Source organism: Acanthochromis polyacanthus, chromosome 10 (assembly GCF_021347895.1).
Source record: "Acanthochromis polyacanthus isolate Apoly-LR-REF ecotype Palm Island chromosome 10, KAUST_Apoly_ChrSc, whole genome shotgun sequence".
In the NCBI taxonomy this organism is placed as follows: domain Eukaryota; kingdom Metazoa; phylum Chordata; class Actinopteri; family Pomacentridae; genus Acanthochromis; species Acanthochromis polyacanthus.
This window is the reverse complement of record NC_067122.1, coordinates 21160590-21182062: the sequence shown is the minus strand read 5'-3', so window position 1 is coordinate 21182062 and position 21473 is coordinate 21160590. Positions and strand designations below refer to the sequence as shown.

General features: G+C 40.2%; 1 long non-coding RNA gene across 2 annotated transcripts in view; it reads left to right on the top strand.

The window, feature by feature from the left end:
• The window catches only part of LOC110948098 (uncharacterized), a 94181-nt gene that overhangs the window by 44876 nt on the left and 27832 nt on the right, over positions 1–21473 (top strand). The window contains exons 1-2 of one of the 2 annotated variants that reach the window (XR_007944563.1): positions 10540–10660; positions 13273–13443. This is a non-coding gene — a long non-coding RNA (uncharacterized LOC110948098). Of the gene's footprint in view, positions 1–10539; positions 10661–13272; positions 13444–21473 lie in introns of those variants that run through there. The other variant, XR_007944562.1, reaches the window with a different exon arrangement.

The following is a 21473-nucleotide window of genomic DNA, read 5'->3' as shown; positions in this document are numbered from 1 at the left end:
GCTGGATGGAAGTGCATCTGACCTATTCTTTTTGGTATTTATTTCCACCATTATCTATAAAAACACACACCTTCAGCACTCTGCCATGGGTTTGCCCATTACACACGTTATGGTATAGTAAGCACAGCATTAACGGCACACCTATGACCTGTGATATACGACATCACAGGTCATAGACGACTGACATCGAAAAAGAGGACATGGACAAGTCTCACTATTGTACAAGAGTGTGCCAAGGCTGCAACAGGAACACACAAAAAACATTATGAAGTAATATTAGAGTACTGATTATCTCTTTTCATGCAACACACAACCCAATAACAACATAACAACTATTGTTATTATTATTATTATTATTAGAAGGAAGAAGAAGAAGAAGAAGAAGAAGTTGGGCCACTCAGGAAACGGACCATTTAGGCTTTAATAGCAAGCTCATCGGTAACTAGGCCACATAGGATAGAAGTAATATGCTTGCTTCCCTTGGTGTGTGTTAAAAACCTGGTGGCAGCATTTTAAATTATCTACAGCCCATGGATATTTTGCTTGCTGATGCCAGAGTTAAATGCATAGCAGTAGTCAAGTCTGGAGGAGATGAAAGCATAGATGAAGTCTGCAGAGGAATGACCTGATCTGGGTTAGCTGTCTCAGTTGGGCAAAGCGAGACAGCACCACGTTGGTCACCTGGGCATCTACAAACAACTCACAGGCAAAAATAACACCTGGACCGCAGGCGTCTTTGTGAACTCTACTTGTTAAGACACACAGACATAAGGTGGGATTGTTAGTGCTGGTAGAGGGTAGCTTCATTTCGTTGCATGGAATTCTTGCAAGGAAGGGCATAGTATGAGACTCTGGTAAAACCAGGTTTAAGCAGGACATACAATTGGGTGTCATCTACACAAATGAATGGAAATCCAGGCTGCCTATGCACTATATGCCTCAGGGGTAGCATGTATCTGTTAAACAGAAGGGGACTCATAGTGTTAAAGAGAATAATCACAATCATTTCTTGTCTTTCAGCCATTTAAAGCAGTAAGTAAGAAACTTAATTGCAATTAGAAATAGTATATTTTATCCATAAGAGTTACAAAAAAGCAGAAAGCTTGTGAGTCTGCTGCTATTACACACCATATGTTTGCTCAGGATGACAGTTTATACATGAAGGTTGCTTTGATGTTCAACTAGCCTAAATTAAATTACAATAAAATAACATTATGACTGTTAGGATGTTGTCTTCTTTTGTTTAGTTGTCATACTCATATTTGGTTCGACCCATTCGTGTCAGCGCAGCTTCAAACACCTTCAGAGATGGTGGCGGTCATGAGTCTCAAGCACTGTCATTTTGGTGGTCTGCTTTAAAGGATTATTGCAGCTATTTATATATTATTTTTGTAGCTTTTCTCCATAAAAGTACCAAGTGCTGGTGGTGCTTTCTTTGAATACTATCTAAGTTAAAAGAGTTCTGGTGCTGGTACCTGCAGCAGCAATAAAGATCTGCTTGGTTATGTTTGGACCCCAGGGAGGAAGAATACGAGAAAAAAATATAATGAGCATAACTGTAAGGAGATTGACCAAGATAAAAGCGAGATCAGCTTTTGCGTTCTTCGCAACAAACAACAACAGATTGCTGCTGCTCTGCCCCACTTTGGGTGAATAGGTAGGATGGGTATAAACGCTGTATGTAAGGGTCCTGATGCTTGTCTTTGCCTTTGGTCTCCAAGTAACCGAGTGCACCCCTGGGTGAGGCTGTAACACTCAGCAGCAGGAGGTGTTTTAATCATGCAGATGTACTCATTTCGGATTCTTCAGGACCAGAAACCCTGCTGGAGAGGACATGTATGTTGAGCCGCAGATTTGAATTTTTCATGATCTGGCTTGTAGTGTTTAGCTCACTCCAATGGTGGGGTCTGAAAAAAGTTTGTCTCCAAATAGGGTATTTGTGCTGAAGCTGAGGACTTCAGCTGAACTTTGCAGTGATCGTGTCATTTCAAAAATTTATACTAAAGTAAGGCAAAAAAAAAAAAAACAAAGTCTGGAGCAAAGGAAGAAAATTAGCCAGAGGAAAAACAACTACTTGCTGTGAGTGCTTCAGATTCTTTCAGTATTGTTATACAGCATGGCTAACCACTAGTCCCACTGACTTGAACTATCCATCCATCCATCCATTCTCTATACACCGCTTTATCCTCACTAGGGTCGCCAGTGAGGTCGCCAGTCTGTCGCAGGGCTACATATACAGACAAACAAGCACACTCACATTCACACCTACGGGCAATTTAGAATAATCAATTAACCTCAGCATATTTTTGGACTGTGGGAGGAAGCCGGAGTGCCCGGAGAAAACTCACAGGGAGAACATGCAAACTCCATGCAGAAAGATCTCATGCCCAGGCTGGGATTTGAACCAGGGATCTTCTTGCTGCAAGGCAAAAGTGCTAACCACTATTACACTGTGCAGCCCTGACTTTTAAAGTCACAGAGGATGTCAGACAAGCAGACCGCATGAAGTGACTCATAATATGTCATTTGAAGTGGTCAAAGCAGTTTAATTGTATCTGTTTGCTTGTTGGCTCAGTTATTTGTACAGAAGTCTGTATTAAGAGCAGAAGGGGCCCACAAATGCTGCATTTGCTCAGGATTCAGATTTTTATGAGGAGATTCATGTGGTGGTTGGAGCTGTTTGCCTGGACAAGACTGAAAAGCTCTGTCAGAAGTGCTCAGTCTTCATGACAGAATCTTCTTTTTGTTGTCAAGCATTTCAAACATAGTAATCCTTTTGAGAAATGTGTGTTGCAATCAGCTGGAAACTTCGCTGCTGCGGCTCAATAGTTCTTCTAATCCTCGAAAAGATAGGAAGTTTTTATATCCTTATTTAAGCTAGAGGAGGAAGAGGGTAGCATGATTATACTGTGGTCCCCAGAAGCAGGATCAAATCAAATTACCACACAGATTAGATATTTGGGAGCTTAAAGGACCTGTGTGGAAGATTTAGGAGGATGTACACACGTGGACAAAACTGTTGGTACCCCTCAGTTAAAGAAGGAAAAACCCACAATTCTCACTGAAATCACTTGAAACTCACAAAAGTAACAATAAATAAAAATTTATTGAAAATTAAATAATCAAAATCAGCCATCACTTTTGAATTGTTGATTAACATAATTATTTTAAAAAACAAACTAATGAAATAGGGCTGGACAAAAATGATGGTACCCATAACTTAATATTTTGTTGCACAACCTTTTGAGGCAATCACTGCAATTAAACGATTTCTGTATTTGTCAATGAGCGTTCTGCAGCTGTCAACAGGTATTTTGGCCCACTCCTCATGAGCAAACAGCTCCAGTTGTCTCAGGTTTGATGGGTGTCTTCTCCAAATGGCATGTTTCAGCTCCTTCCACATATGTTCAATGGGATTCAGATCTGGGCTCATAGAAGGCCACTTTAGAATAGTCCAACGCTTTTCTCTCAGCCATTCTTGGGTGTTTTTGGCTGTGTGTTTTGGATTGTTGTCCTGTTGGAAGACCCATGACCTGCGACTGAGACCAAGCTTTCTGACACTAGGCAGCACATTTCTCTCCAGAATGCCTTGATAGTCTTCAGATTTCATCGTACCTTGCACACTTTCAAGACACCCTGTGCCAGATGCAGCAAAGCAGCCCCAAAACATTACTGAGCCTCCTCCATGTTTCACCGTAGGGACAGTGTTCTTTTCTTCGTATGCTTGGTTTTTGAGTCTATGAACATAGAGTTGATGTGCCTTACCAAAAAGCTCCAGTTTGCTCTCATCTGTCCAAAGGACATTCTCCCAGAAGCTTTGTGGCTTGTCAACATGCATTTTTGCAAATTCCAGTCTGGCTTTTTTATGAGTTTTTTTCAGCAGTGGTGTCCTCCTTGGTCGTCTCCCATGAAGTCCACTTTGGCTCAAACAACGACGAATGGTGCGATCTGACACTGATGTACCTTGGCCTTGGAGTTCACCTTTAATTTCTTTGGAGGTTGCTCTGGGCTCTTTGGATACAATTCCAACGATCCGTCTCTTCAATTTGTCATCAATTTTCCTCTTGCGGCCACGTCCAGGGAGGTTGGCTACTGTCCCGTGGGTCTTGAACTTCTGAATAATATGAGCCACTGTTGTCACAGGAACTTCAAGCTGTTTAGAGATGGTCTTATAGCCTTTACCTTTAAGATGTTTGTCTATAATTTTTTTTCGGATGTCCTGGGACAATTCTCTCCTTCGCTTTCTGTTGTCCACGTTCAGTGTGGTACACACCTTTTCACCAAACAGCAGGGTGACTACTTGTCTCCCTTTAAATAGGCAGACTGACTGATTATGAGTTTGGAAACACCTGTGATGTCAATTAAATGACACACCTGAGTTAATCATGTCACTCTGGTCAAATAGTTTTCAATCTTTTATAGAGGTACCATCATTTTTGTCCAGGCCTGTTTCATTAGTTTGTTTTTTTTAAATAATTATGTTAATCAACAATTCAAAAGTAATGGCTGTTTTTGATTATTTAATTTTCAATAAATTTTTATTTATTGTTACTTTTGTGAGTTTCAAGTGATTTCAGTGAGAATTGTGGGTTTTTCCTTCTTTAACTGAGGGGTACCAACAATTTTGTCCACGTGTGTAGCTATTTGCCCTCAGGAACCAGAAATATGTTTGAAAGAGAGAAGATAAACTCTTTCTTTTTCCGTTAAACTCCAAGAACGCCATGGCCACAGCCAAGCATGGTGGTGGTATTATTATACACTGGGGCTATTTTGCTGCCAGTGAAACTGGTGCTTTACACAAAGTAAATGGAATAATCAAGGAGTAATAATAAAGAAGGATTGCTTCCATATTTTTCAGGAAAACCTACGATTATCAGCTAGAACATTTGGTCTTGGATACAGTTTGATGTTTCAACAAGACAATGATCCCAAATAAGACTGTGCTCCCCAAAGTCTTGACTTAAACCCCACAAGAACCCATGGACTCTGATTAAGAAACAAGTCTGTGTCACAGAACCAGCAAACTTAGTTGAACCGCACCAATTCTGTCAAAAGGACTGCTCAAAACTACAACCCCGAGCTTGTGGACAACTACCAAAAGTATCTAGTTGATTTGAAAATAGTCAAGGAACATTTAACGGCTGCATAGTGCTAAAATGATCATTTTCTGTGGGTTGATCTCTTTGTGTGACCTTTTACTGCATGGTAAAATTAGTGTTGCTTTAAATCTTTTGCAGGATTTTCTTTAATTTCTCCAATGATTAAAAACAAAACAAGTTATACCAAATTCATTTTGGACTATCACATTAAAAGGACGAGATCGTAGAATTCAGTAGCATGTCATGGTGAGGTTGCAGATTGCTAAACAACTCCATTAATGCTTTGTTTCCTACAGTGTAAAAGAACCAACATTTTCTGCCACTTCAACATAGAAATAGGAAAATCCCTCTAATGAGCAGCTGTTTGGTTTGTCCAGTCAGTGTCAATGTAGAAAACAGCTAACAAAACTAACAAAAACGCAACACTTCATAGTTACAGGTGATTATGGACTAATGAAAACATAACTTTGCATCTTTAATTCCATTCTGCCAATAAATACACACGTGGACAAAATTGTTGGTACCCCTCAGTTAAAGAAGGAAAAACCCACAATTCTCACTGAAATCACTTGAAACTCACAAAAGTAACAATAAATAAAAATTTATTGAAAATTAAATAATCAAAAACAGCCATTACTTTTGAATTGTTGATTAACATAATTATTTAAAAAAACAAACTAATGAAACAGGCCTGGACAAAAATGATGGTACCTCTATAAAAGATTGAAAACTATTTGACCAGAGTGACATGATTAACTCAGGTGTGTCATTTAATTGACATCACAGGTGTTTCCAAACTCATAATCAGTCAGTCTGCCTATTTAAAGGGAGACAAGTAGTCACCCTGCTGTTTGGTGAAAAGGTGTGTACCACACTGAACATGGACAACAGAAAGCGAAGGAGAGAATTGTCCCAGGACATCCGAAAAAAAATTATAGACAAACATCTTAAAGGTAAAGGCTATAAGACCATCTCTAAACAGCTTGAAGTTCCTGTGACAACAGTGGCTCATATTATTCAGAAGTTCAAGACCCACGGGACAGTAGCCAACCTCCCTGGACGTGGCCGCAAGAGGAAAATTGATGACAAATTGAAGAGACGGATCGTTGGAATTGTATCCAAAGAGCCCAGAGCAACCTCCAAAGAAATTAAAGGTGAACTCCAAGGCCAAGGTACATCAGTGTCAGATCGCACCATTCGTCGTTGTTTGAGCCAAAGTGGACTTCATGGGAGACGACCAAGGAGGACACCACTGCTGAAAAAAACTCATAAAAAAGCCAGACTGGAATTTGCAAAAATGCATGTTGACAAGCCACAAAGCTTCTGGGAGAATGTCCTTTGGACAGATGAGAGCAAACTGGAGCTTTTTGGTAAGGCACATCAACTCTATGTTCATAGACTCAAAAACCAAGCATACGAAGAAAAGAACACTGTCCCTACGGTGAAACATGGAGGAGGCTCAGTAATGTTTTGGGGCTGCTTTGCTGCATCTGGCACAGGGTGTCTTGAAAGTGTGCAAGGTATGATGAAATCTGAAGAATATCAAGGCATTCTGGAGAGAAATGTGCTGCCTAGTGTCAGAAAGCTTGGTCTCAGTCGCAGGGCATGGGTCTTCCAACAGGACAACGATCCAAAACACACAGCCAAAAACACCCAAGAATGGCTGAGAGAAAAGCGTTGGACTATTCTAAAGTGGCCTTCTATGAGCCCAGATCTGAATCCCATTGAACATATGTGGAAGGAGCTGAAACATGCCATTTGGAGAAGACACCCATCAAACCTGAGACAACTGGAGCTGTTTGCTCATGAGGAGTGGGCCAAAATACCTGTTGACAGCTGCAGAACGCTCATTGACAAATACAGAAATCGTTTAATTGCAGTGATTGCCTCAAAAGGTTGTGCAACAAAATATTAAGTTATGGGTACCATCATTTTTGTCCAGCCCTATTTCATTAGTTTGTTTTTTAAATAATTATGTTAATCAACAATTCAAAAGTGATGGCTGATTTTGATTATTTAATTTTCAATAATTTTTTATTTATTGTTACTTTTGTGAGTTTCAAGTGATTTCAGTGAGAATTGTGGGTTTTTCCTTCTTTAACTGAGGGGTACCAACAATTTTGTCCACGTGTGTAAAAAATAATTGCTCCATTAAAGTACGTCTGACCACATAGCTTTCCTTCAGAAGGCCTTTTCTTTGTCCATGTCCTCAGCAGCAAGCTTCAGTCCAGAGACAGGGTTTCCCTCTTGCCCAGCAGCCTTTCAGCCCATGGTGACTTCAAACAGTGTGGACACTCACACCTGTCTGAGCTCCTCAGACTTTCCCACTGTAGGGTTTGTGGTTGAGTCTAATCAAATGTACCCTGTTTAAATTGTCCCAGTGGGGTCATCAGTAATTACTGGTAATTATTCATAAGAAGTTAAGAGGCCATGCCACGAAAACCTATAATAATTATATGAGAGAACCAAACTGTATTATTGCTTTTCATGACCAGGATGTATATCTTTCACAGAAAATTCCATTATATGAGTGTATTTAAACTTTTGTTGCGACTGTATAGCCACAATAATCATATAGTTAAAGAGAATACATAGTCCCATCACTCAAAAACAAGCCTCAAACATATGAAAAATCTGTAATATCAAACAGATATATTATTTCTACATCAGTGCAAACAAGCAGGAAGTTGGCGTTGATTGAAGAGACAAAGCTTTATGTTCATTTGAAGGACCGGCATCTGCACTCAATAATCAGCTTACTTTGTCCAAGTTCTCCACCTGAATGGAAGACAGTGAAAGATGAAGAGAATGATGAAGCTGTCTGGACAGGAAATGGATGAAGACGTGGGAAGAGTGCAGGATTCTGTCCCAGCCTGACCTCAGCCTCCGTGACCGTGAGCTGAATGCAGCCCTAATGAGGCCTGACACTCCCCCAGCAGAGATTTGCTTGTTATGTATCTGCTTCATACGCTCATTAATCATCCTGTGTATGAACAGTCAAGTCTGACATGGAGGCTGCATGCTATTTTAACCGAACTAACCCACAGGCAAGATTGCAGAACAATTACCCAAGTTGTTGCCCTCACCCATCACTCCCAGAGGGGCAGGAAGTTACTTGGGTCACCCACCCACAACCACCATCCTGAGATAGAAAGTTCTCACAGGCCTGCAACCTGTCCATACACCAGCCGTGTTGGGGAAGAATTTTTTTCCATTCTGACATAACTTTAATCTCATTTCCTGACTCCGAACTATTTTCACTAGGCCTTGCGGTCAGCGCTCCCAAGCGTCCAAGGAGACGGAGTTTCAGATTGTGGCTACAAAGACAGTGCAGTAAAATTCGCGAATCCTAACGACAACAGGAAGCAATAACTCAAAGCGAGAGGCAAACTAAAGGCGGCTGCTGAAGAGAGAACAGCTGTATGGGATAGTGGCCCCTGGAGATAGAAGATGAAGATTGTCACAATTCCACTGTGGCATCGAAACAGCGGCAGAGGAAAACTACAGGAGTAATGAAACGTTAGATGATGGCACCCCAAGGAAATAGGCTAATGTCCCGCAGATAAAACAACACAAACTAGTCCAAACATGGGGAATGTTTATTTTCATGACATTCGACCCCTTTCTACTGCATCTATTTGTCTCCATCTGTCTTTCCTTATGCCTCTGTTCATCCATCCACTTTACAAAATAAAGTTTACATTCCATGACCATTTTGCTGTGTTGACTTGGTCAGTTGTGGAATTTATTGTGAGTGATGATATCTAGATGAGAACAGAGGGAAATGCAGTTAATGGTTTCTGCACTTCATGTCCCACTTTATCTAATAATCATCTCAAGCTTCACCTCTTCATTAATATTTCCTAAAAGAAAATATTTCATTTAACAGCACTAATCTTCAAACAATGAATTCTGAATCAAGAAAAGAGAAAATGTTATCAACCATATTTCTGTGAAATGGTCCATATTACACGGAGTAACAATCCTTAATTAGAATTTAAACTCTGACCAAGACTTCATATTTTTCAGGGTACAGATTATAAGATTTATCACCTTGCACCTGGTACACTTTCTGAGTGGAAATTCATCTTCAGAAATAACCACCACTTCAATTCAAGTGGATATCTGGTATTTAAAAATTATGCAGGGTTATTTTTCCGATAAACAGCAGCTCATTAATTGACTTCAGGAAATCTGCAGGAGTATTAAGGAGGACTTTTCAGGTGTTGCCTGCGATAGACGATTGAGGAAGTTTCATATAGTTTCATGGTTATCTCTCGTTGCAGGTTGGTTTGACAGCACATCAGTCTTTCTGATTCAGATCCTTTGTGGAGGAGGAAGCTGTTGAAGATACTTTATTTCAAATCGATTATCTTTCTCAAAATGAAAGAGCAATCATCAGTTCACCTCTGTTTATTATGAATGAGCTCAGTGTTATAATGTTCTGCTCGACTTATTTTTTAATGAAAAATGACTCATCAGCATAAATTTGAATAATGCTATGCTATGTAAGTTTACATGTTGCATTTAAATCATGACAAAGCTCAGTTTTTGGAACCTCAAACACATTTTAGCTTTTACAAACAGTGACAGTTATGTCACAATAATAAATACAGAGTAGTAATACAGGCAAGTGACAAATTAAAGGAAAATGTGACCTTTTAACGCCTAAAGTGAAGGAATCTTGTGGCTGAGTTGTTGCATTTTTCAGGCATGTTCCGGGTGCACATGTTCCCTTAGAAAGGACACTGCAGATCTATGCAAAGTTGTCCTGAATAATCACCTTCATGATATGATGAGTCATTTCTGTTCTGATGGAGTGATGTCTTCCAGGATGACAATTCCCTCATCAGCATTGCTCGATAAGCCACTGAATGGTTTGATGAAAATGAGGTGAATCATATTCTGTGACCTTCACTGTCACGGGATCTCAACACAACTGAACATTATTGAAGATTTCTATGTTGCACAACATCATCCATCACCATCATCTCTATCTCCATCTCCATCAGTGGGTAGAGTGGCCGTCTTGTAGCCGGAGGGTTCCTGGTTTGATCCTGTCCTGTTGAGCTCATGTCGAGGTGTCCCTGAGCAAAACACCAAACCCCTAACTGCTCCTGATGGGTCGTGGCTACATTCTAACTTTACTGCAAGCTAGTGTCTCACATGAAGTGTTTACTGAGGCTAAACATGCAATATAATTAGCATTTTTTATTGTTTTTTTTATCATGAAAAACTCCCACTGGAAATAAAATAAATCAAAATATAGGAACTGTCAATATATAGAGGGTTATGAGATACTTACCTCATATTCGATGTTACCTAGTCAGTAAAGAGAAGCTAACCTTGTGGAGCTGTAAACACTCTAGAAATGTGAATTTCAGAGGATCCAGTCCTAAACTGGGACACAATGTATGATTTTCCATCTGTTCACCTTTTCAGACTTGCCATGCTTCACCTGCCCACTAGATGTCCTCATCAAGAGTCCCTGCTCCCCCTGATCACCTGTCTGTGCAGCTTCACCTCATTATCTTGCCTTTTATGATAATTTACAGCACAAGGTATCCTGTTTATTATATAACTTGTGTCACTATGGTTATATCCTTTCATAAGCTTGAAAAGAAGAATACTCAAAGATGTGTCTGCATGTATACCCAAATTTTCTGAGTTTTGAGTGTTTGTTTGGAGGTATCTCAGCAGATATTTTACTTTTTGGAGTTGGAAAATAACGTTACATATAAAATTTAAGATTCCATACAAGCACGCTTTCAACTGTAGCAGCAAAACAAATTCATTATTTGTAATAATTCCACCTGCACCTTGTCCTATTAAAGATTTCTTTGGTAGTATTTTCTTTAATGTTCTTGATATTGTTTTTTAGCATTGCCTGATGCTGTTCTTACTCGACTTTTTTAGTTTTGCCAGCCTGTTTAAGGCTCCTGTCTGTCTGCAGTGAGAGCCTATGTGTTACAAACTATTAGCCAGCTTAGTCTGCAAGCATAGCTTCTATTACCCACCCATGTCATGTCTGCTTTTACAAACCGAGTGTTCTGCCGGGGTCACACTTTTCTTTGAACTCTAAAGATTTTATTTCACCACCCAATGTTTTATCTTCAGCAATGTCAAGTATAAATTCTCCACATAATGTCGTAGGGCTGCACTCTAGACAGAATATTTTAACTCTGAGGTCATAGCGTCCTTTCTCCAGTTTTTCATTCAGTCTGAAGTAAAATTAGGAATTACTCCTATCTTTTGGGCAAAGTTTGTGTGTACTGAGGGATGTCCAACCGAAGCCCACGGGGGTTTAAGCTGCTGAGCATTACGCTGCTAATGGGCTGAAGAGTGCGACTCCAGATTAACCATATTGGATATGTTGCTACATTGCACATGAGCAATAACAGTCGAGGCCCGTGTCAGAGAGCATCAGTGATGGTGCCACGAGTCAATTCGGCCCAGGGACTCTTAAAGGTTATTGGTTAAAGAGGGAGGAGGAATCTATTAACCCCTTGTGCCACCAATAATACACCCCCCTGCAAACATAACACTTCACTGATAGTGCCTATATTATCATTTGAAATAGGGGGAAAACTTGGAGGAAAACGTGGTTCATCTGTTTGCGTATGGTTATGCGTGTTGTTTATGTATGTTCATGCATGTCACATATTCTTACATAACACTGTGAGTCCTTCAACTCCACGATGTCTGCGATTGGCCTGCGGGTAAATTTATTGCCCCCTTCATATGTGTGAGGAGATGGAAAGCCAGAAAGGACAGACTTTAAATACAGTCCCATGACTTGCAAATGTGTAGGAGTCATGAGCTGTATGCGTGTTTCTGCATCCATATTTGTACATGTACATGCACAGATGCACATGTAAGGCTGAGAGAGCCAACTCTGGTTATTGCCACATGGGTCAGTGCTCATGTGGCCACCCGACTTAAGCATAGCACATACACATGAAGAAAGGGAACATGGCTGAGGTCAGATCACATGGTGTCAGACTGACACTGCGGGAAGCTCTCTCTGATTTTCTTTTGTGTGCATTTTTCTGCGTGCAAAACCTCAGGAGATGTGCTCTAAGGGAAAATAAAAGATAGACTTTAAAAGAAGACATCACTTGAAATGGGCTGCACAGCGGCTTAGTGGTTAGCACTGTCGTCTCGCACCTCGAAGATCCCCGATTTGCACCCCAACACGGGCCTTTCTGTGTGGAGTTTGCATGTTCTCCTTGTACTCTGACTTCCTCACACAGTCCAAAAACATGCTGAGGTTAATTGGTTATACAAAATTGTCCATAGGTGTGAATGTGAGAGTGCTTGTTTGTCTCTATGTGTAGCCCTGTAACAGACTGGTGACTTTTTCCCTAAGTCATCTGGGATAGGCTCCAGTCCCCCATGACCCTAAGGAGGATTAAGTGTTATATAGATAATAGAAGGAAGAATGGATGATTATAATCTTCAAAGTTACACGCTTAGCAACAGGTAAAGCTCCAAAGTGCCCTGTTCTGTTGCATATTACAAGACACAAATCATCTGTTAAAAGCCTTCCTGTACAGCAAAGACATGGGTGGCAATAACGTTGTTGTGTTGTTGTGAAGTGAATGTAGGTGCTGTGCTGGCTGGTGGCTAAATGAGTGGGCAGTTTCTCTTGGGGTTACTGGGAACCGAGCTGCTCGAAGGGGGAACAGGTGCAGGGAGGGGACAGCCTGCGCGCTCCAATTAGCAGGCAGATGGTGGAATAGAGTTTATCCTGGACCGGAGGGAAGATGTAAAAAGAGATGAGAGACTGAGAAAGATGTCAGGTTGCCAACACACTCAGACACCTAGATAGGTAAACAAGTAAGAGCAACAGAGGACAGCATATGTGTAGGAAGAACTGATGCATAAGCCAGCAACAGGTTTGCATGAAACGTGAGACCTTCAATCTTAAACTTAAGTTTCTTTTTACTTGTTCTTTATTTAATTATAAGGGAATGGTAAACTAAACTAAATGTAGGAATGTATCTGAGCGTGTGGCTCATTTTTTAAACTCTTACTTTATATGTGTAGATACTTTTCATTGCATTTTTGCACAGATGAGGACTGCATTTTCAATTTTGTTTTATATAAACAATGACAATGAAGATATGTTGATAGTAATATTTTTTTTAAATTTCCCCCACTGTTTGGTTAGGTTTAGTCACCACGATTATGCGGTTAGTTGGCCTCCAAACTTGCCAGATCGCAATTTGATTGGGCAGCAGAACAAGCCCCACCTCGCAACCTGCAGGACCCAAAGGATCCACCGCCAGCGTCCCGGTGCCAGAACACCACAGGTCACCCTCAGAGGTCCTTGTTGTGAAAGGTAAGTAACAAAAAAACATAACAGATGGTCATGCTTGCACCAAAGCTGAAAATGTTTTCATCAATAGTAAGTTTCTAGAGATTACATAAATCTGCACAGACCACACTAAAGGAGGACCAGAGGGTTGCCGGTGCTACTTGAAAAAAGCCATTTATATCAACAATTTAATTCGATTTTATTGATACAGAAAAGCAACAAAACAAAAGAAGGCTTTTTTGTCACTAGAAGGAGAAGTAAAAGGTATTTCTCATGAGAATTTTATCCCCCCCCATTTAATCTGTATGAAAAAAAGCTCAAAATTAACATCCTGCACTGCCTTATCTGCACTCACCAACCAAAAACACAGTACACCTAAACATTTACCCATACTGCAAACTGTGCATAACAAAATGTAGTTAACAAAACCCCTTAAGCTTAACTCAGCCTCCAGTGACGAGTGTATCATGCAAACAACCAACAACACACAGGCCTGCTATCAGCTAAGTTCCAAAATCATGAACAAAGAGACACAGTGGCAAAGAGCTGCCCCTACACAGTTTTCTTGAACTTTTAAATGAGTCCAGTGATGCCTGGAGCAGCTTGATTGGAGAGCAGCACTGGGCTGCCATCTAATCAGTGAGAGTAAGAGGCAGGACAGAGGAGAAGCAGCAGAGACCACAGGCTGAGCAGGTCCGAGTGCAGGCAGCAGCGTAAGGCAGCGGCTTCCACTTTACAATGAGCATACAAAACCAGAACATGGTTAATCACAAGGGGATAGTAGCATCATGAGCTGTAACAACTATAGGTCAGAAGTGTTTCAGCAGCTTAAGGTGAACTTAGATAACATTAGGCTTTATTCTCATCAGTGAATGCACCATATGACAATAATAGTTTCCCCTTTTTAAAATGTTTTTAATCTTGTCAGAATCTCACAGCTTGAGAATGAAAGTCTTGTTCATTCAGTCCACTACTTTAGTCTGGACGAAACCGTTCAGTAACTTTTGCGTGGATTGCCATGTTCCCCAGAGGAGGAAACGTGCTGACTTTAGCAATTCCCTGACTTTTCATTTACTGCTGTTCTCTAGTGTTATGAACCTTAGCCAAAAGCTCATTATTTTCCCATTAGCCTCAGCTGTGTCTAAAGCATGCAAATATTACCATTATAATACGCCACATAACGATGGTGTACATTGTAATCATTTCCTGGAAACGTGACATGCTGACATTAGCATTTAACCCCAAAGTTAACCCTAAATGGTGCAGCTGCAGCACAGCTACGGAGAGCTGGCTGCATCACTGGAACCATGTCGTAATAAAAAGCTGATGGCCGATTATAAAGTGATTATAAGATCTATAGGTCCATCATAGATTAATGGAGGGTCAGAGGACAAAGTTGAGATTTATTGCAGTTACACAATAATGGATTGCACAATAAACTGTAGCTGTAGCACCCTTTGTGCCACACACACAACCAGAAAACATAAAAATGGTATTAATACCTCATCACTGCCCTGCTGCCCTGCTGCCCTGCTGCCCTGCTGCCCCTGTGTTTGGCACAAGCAGTATTTCATCTCATGTCTATCTAATTTTCACTTTCCAACTGGCTCAACTGCAGCATTTTTTTTTGAAAGCTTCACAACAATACCCCTTCTATTGTTGTCAGACTAATCAGTGGAGCCTCATCTCACCAGAGGGTGTCACCTCTGAGGATGTCGGATTTAAGAATATGAACTTCAGTGGCTCGGTTGTTAGCACTGTCACCTTACAGGTAGAAGATCCCTGGTTAGTGTCCCTGCCTTTCTGGGATCTTTCTGCATGGAGTTTGCATGTTCTCTCTGTGCATATGTGAGTTTTCTCACCAGCTTCCTCAGTCCAAAAACATGCTCAGGTTGGTTGGTGATACCAAATGTGTCCATAGGTGTGAATGTGAATGTGCTTGTTTGTCTCTATACGTAGCCCTGCGATGGACTGGTGACCTGTCCAGGGTGTCCCTTGTCTTCACCCCAAGTCATCTGGGATAGACTCCAGCCATTCCATGACCCTAATGAGGATGAAGCGGTGTATAAATAATGGATGGATGGTTGAATATATAAATCAAAGTGTATCATTTAACACATCCTTTAAAATCTGACATGCAGTACCTCCATTAGGCCAGTTTGCTCTTCTCTTTATTCGGTTGTGCTCCCTTTCTTTTTGCTGCATCATCTACTTTTGGTCATTATAAATCTATGGGAATCCATCAGAGTGTTGCTGAGATATTTCAGTTTGGATCAAAATGATGAACCAACCTAAAGGCTGACATTAAGCTATACTGTAAATTTAATCTAGTCATGTCTACTGTGTCCACGTGTTTTGAAACTGTAAAGTTTCCTCTAACTTTCTGAGAATATTCTTCCGTGTTTACACTCAGCGTGACTATCTACAGCACCCTGTCCTCTTCAGCTCCTCCGAGCTGATTTTATTTTACACATTGCTCTGTTCTTCACTGGCGGAGGTGAGGATTCATGTCACGATGGCTTATTACAGTGATGGGTCCCTGTGCTGTACCTATGAATTATGCAATATTCAGATGGCTTAGAGTACAATGCCTGACAATGACAGCACTGTAGAAATTTGTGGCATTTTATCCCCACTACCCAGATTCAATTCAAAATCCTCCCATTGGGCTGCTGTTACAGCTTTAGGAGCTCACCCAGATTGCTTGCTTTTTCCTGCTGATGTCGATGACGAAAACTATTGAAAAACATGGTGGGGAAAAGCTGACACGTGGGCAATCTCATTTTTTTGACATAAACCTATCAAAAAAGCACTTTTCAACCGACAGTGTGAAAAGGCCCGTGGCTGTGCTGTGGTGCTCGGTGTATACAGGGAGGGTTAGCCAAACACACAGACGGTGAGAGGCTTACAGGTTGAAGTCAGAGCTAAAATAATTCAGGACCATCAGGCACAGAGGTTTTCCACAAAAATGTCACAGGTTAAAAAAAAATAAACAAACCGGAGAAAGAGAATGAATAAATGTGAAAAGTCCTCTGTTGGCAAGTCAAGGTAGCCTGAACCTTCTGGTGTTTTATTCCAGTTGAATATTAAGCACTTGATTTTACTGATTAGCACAGCGTTAACCGGGATAATTAATGGACTCAGCTGCTGCAGCATTTGGTTGGAAGGAAACCATGAATTCTATTTGGCCAAAAGAAATATTCACTATTAACAGCCAAAACTTTTCCAAAAGCAGCTGTAAGACTGAAAGCAAGCGGTGTGTTTGTGATGCAGGCGGGTGCAGACAAGAGGATTCCTTATGAGGGAACCTCGTTTAAAGCTCCTCAAGTTAATATTTGTAACAGAGTATGAAATTACTACGTATAATGTAGAAGGAGCATCTCAGAGTGACGAACCAACCGAGAGTTATAACCCAAATCTGCTCTTCCCTTCAGCTCTTGGGACCATTTTAGTGTAAATGAGCTCATTATTTTGGGTTTTACAACCCAAAAACTTCACCGTTCACCTCACTGTCACAGCCATCATCAGCCTTGTTTCCAGCTACAGAAAAAAAAAAAGTACTCCCATCGTGCACTACCTAACCAGCACCAAAATAGCATCTCGGTGGTGAAAATAGTGGAGCACTTAACAGCTAAACAGTCGCATATTTCCCTCAGGAGTTTGTTGACAATGGAACAGATCTAAAAGTAGCCTGAATACTGAGCAGGAGGTCAGATCTATCACATCAAGTGAATGCCATTGTTTCTGCACAGTTACTGGGTGTGTAAATTAGCAACTGTATGTGCCATTAGAGGAAAAAATAAAACAGTGTGAAGTTTATATGCTGTATTCATTTACAGTGTGTATAAAGAGAAAGCGAGGATATCATTCAGTTTTTGCAGACTTTATTGTGTTTTTGTGTCATTTTGAGGGAATAAAATTGCCACTCTCCCTCAAAGCTACACCACAATCTTTCATATAAATAGTCACACCCTTAATTCAGTATTTTGTAGAACTACATCTTTGAGTCTTCTTAAATGAGTCTCAACAAGCTTTACACCCCTGGATTTGGGCAGTTTATCCCATTCATCCTAGCAGATCTTCTCAAGATGCGTCAGGTGGGATATCAAACCTCTGAGAACTGCCATCTTCAGCTCTCTCCACAGATATTCTGTGAGGTTTGAGCTTTGGTTGAGCCACTGAGGGAAAATCAGAAACCTTTCTTGAAGCCACTCAGCTGTCAGCACAGGTTGCAGTTGTTGCTTTTTATTTTAGTTGCAAGGATGCTTTTGCCTCGTTGGTCTCGGATAATCAGTGCAGTTGATGGGCAAAATGGCAATTTTATTCACTCAGAATGATGTCGTAAGGACAGTTTTTTTTCCTGCAGAAACATGCTATTAATTTCACTTACAAGAATGAGGCTCTGTGTTGATACACACACAGGCTGCACAAACCTCTGGTTTAACTTTATCTCCCTCTATGTCCTCCTAACACACAACTGCTGCTGTTCTGAAACATCAGTGTTCAATTAGCAGGAAGCTTAAACCGGTAACTGCATGTATCAGAGACTTCAGACTTCAACAACAGCTGAATGTCTGCAGCACATCTGTCTTCAAGAGAGAGAGCGCAGCGCTTTAATCCAAAAGACACAACCTGCTCTGTCTCTGCCACGGTTTATGAGGCCTACGTGCAGTCGTGTCACAGTTAAGAGGAGTGTTAAACTGAATGAAATGTAACACGATCAGGACTTGTTGAGTGAGAACATCATTTTGCTCTCTGAATATGGGAAGTCTTGGATCTGGTTTCTCTTGTGTTCAGTGATGTGAGCTTTAACTGGCTCCCAATCTGGAATCCTCATCAGACCTAAAACTTCTCCAAATGTTCCTGTATATTAATTATTCGGTTTGATACTATATATGGAACTAAGTGTCACAAATTTCCAGCCTTTTGGCACTTGATGTTGGCCAGACTAGCTGTTTTTCCTCAGCGATCCAACTGAGCCTGCGCTTGCTCGCTGTTTGAAGCTTTAGCCACAACAAATTCTCTTTTTTAAAAGTTTTAGAACAGGATGAGTTGTTTTCACATGAAAACTTATAAAACTCTAAACTCAAATGACAAATTACATTATCTTCAAAAAATGAGGGTTTTCTGATCTGACACTCTTACAACCAGAACAACATTTGAGTCACTGTTAAAAACTTTCTAAGCCACCACCATGGTTGGGGTTTGGTCAGGTTTAGGTCAAAAAGTACTCAGTTATGATAAGAAAAAAGATTTCAACACATATGTGAGGGACAGTGAAGACAGCAAAGATTAGCTCTGCTGGAGAAATGTAAGTGGTCATGATACAGATAGGGAACAGGTGGTAGAGCAAGAAGAAAGCGTGACGTTCTTGCGGGCACAGACTGGCTTCAGTAAACACAATACAGAGCAGAGCGAAGCTGTACGCAAATACTGCATGAAGCAAGCCACACTGACTGGAAAGACCATGAATGGAAACACATTTGTCTCAACATGAAACAAAGCAGCGCCATGTCACAGAATATGCCGAGTGCAGATCCAAGAAGAAAGGTAAGAGCAGAAAATTGTGTCCTTAACCTGGGGACATTTCAGCTGCAGCAGTCCATTACAGAGATGTCTGATAAAGCTGCTCCACTTACTAAAAACTATTTTATTTGGCAAATACCTTTGTTGGGAAATGGAAAAGCCTGCAGTATTTAAGCATTTTTAGCAATATTACCTTTCCTGCCCCGTAGTTCATTATGCTTAAATGCTTATGTGACATTTAAGATCCTGCAACTGACGATTATTGCTTTTCCTGTTTTTTGTTTTGTTATTTTTACTATTTTTATCCACAAAAACAAGCAGGAGCAACATTTGATACGCTCCCATTTTGAAAGTATAGTATTCAAAAAAGTGCGATTTCGTGTTCAGAAATATTTTGTATATATATTTATGTTTTTCCTGTCACATCACAGTTTTTTGTGGAGCACATTTAAAACAACAGTTTGACCATAAGCGCTTTCCAATTTACTTTCAGTGCATGATGGGATACACAGTGTGCACATGAAGGAACTTGGCAGGTTAAAGTAAGGAGGAATCAGAGGTAAGAATCAGTTTGTGATCTGCAACACGGAGAGAAAATATAGCGGAAAGTATGGGAAAAAGAACTCAAAACGGTGATTCTTCCAAACAGAGGAGGACCAGAAGAGATCAGCTTCAGAAAAGACACAGAGGGCTGGGGGTCATGTCGTAAATGCTACAGTGCTAAATTAAGAAACTCATGTCTGGCGGCAGCATTTTCCCAACTTGGTTGTGTTCATGTGGGACATAAATCACAATAGACTTGACTTGTTTCTTTGCACCAAGAGTTCAAAGGAAGGTCTGCAGCTATGTTTAGCGACAGCAGCTAACTCCTCACATAAAAATAAGATGGTGAATTTAGGTAATATTATTTTTGCTGTGAATATAGAGCAGCATAAACAGTAAATGAATAATTAGAATTTTTGAAATACACAAAAATACCAGTATAATTACGGAAAATAGATTAAAAAATGTATGTTTCATGGAAAGAAAAACCTGTAGCTGTGAATAATTATATTTTTTTCAAGAAAATGAATTTTTTCTGACATAAATACATTCACAAATTTATTGTAAATAAAAGATGAAATTGTTTATTTACACAGTTTAATTCAAAAATGAGATACAATCACTGGTGATTCACACATAAAGAGGTATTGTTTCTGTAATTTTACATCAGTTTGTTAATTGAGTAATATCTTGAATAAAACAGAAGCTTCTACACCATAAACCTCAGTGTATAATATCTATACCGTGCATGTATCTTTCTCTTTAAATGTAAGAGTTTGTTGATTCTATAGTTGTTGCAGTTATATATTATTGTTAATGTAATGCCAAGTTAATACACATGATATAATGAAAAAAACAAGCCCACAAAATGTTTCCCGATGATATCTGTTTTGATGTCACAGCTGTTGGAACGCTCCTGTTTTTTGGGAGTTAGATCTGGTGTTACTAAGACGAGTAAACCATGTCTTTTAAACAGCTCCATTCATCCCACTGTATCATTTGTTTATTCAGAAGTGACACAGAGCTGTGGAGGGCAAGTGGTAATTAAAGGGAGTAACTGGTTTTGGCCGTGTGTGCGCAAGTCGGACCATTTATCATTCAGCATATCTGTGCAATGGTTGTAAAGTGACCGTGTATAACCAAACGTAGGATTGCTTTTATTCTGCAGTACTGTGAAGAAATGAGAGATGTGATGATTGCACTGAATAGCTGTTGTGCTGGTGTCATTTCTGTTGAATGGTTGGTGTGGTTTGAAATGAGGTTACGGAAATATACAGTATACACCGAGTATTAGGTAGAGTGAGTATTGCTGTTTAAATAAGACACCAGACTGGCACAATCTCTGCTGATATACTGGTTTATATACAGAGCAAAAGTTCTCTTCAGAAATATTCTATTTTTGCATATTTGTCACACTTAAATGTTTCAGATCATCAAAAATATGTAAGACAAAGATCATTCAAGAAAATACAAAATGCAGTTTTTAGATGATGATTTTATTTTTTGAAGGATAAATGTTGCCCTATGTGAAGAAGCAATTGCCCCTTAGCTACATTAGCTACCAATCCGCCAAATCGCCAGATTCATTTAGCAGTTTGTTTTGATTTCATCAGCCACGCTCACATATAATTACTGCCAGGCTTCTTGAACCTGTGTGGTATAGTAAAGTAGCTAGTTAAGGTCCGTCTACATGATTCCACATTAAGAAAGACACTGGGTGAAAATGGCAGCCATGGAGATCTGAAAGGTGCACAATGCTACTGACCTACAAGAACATTGGGCATGTCTGGCATAGGCAATAAAAGATCAGGAGCCCCAAGACTTTTTGGATAGCATCCTGTGGACTTATGGGTCAAAGGTTGAACTTTTTGGAAGACATTCGTCCTGTTATATCTGTTGTAAAGCTAATACTGCATTCTAAAAGATCAACATCATATCAACAATGAAACATGGTGGACTTCTAGTGTGGAGGCTTGGGGCTGTTT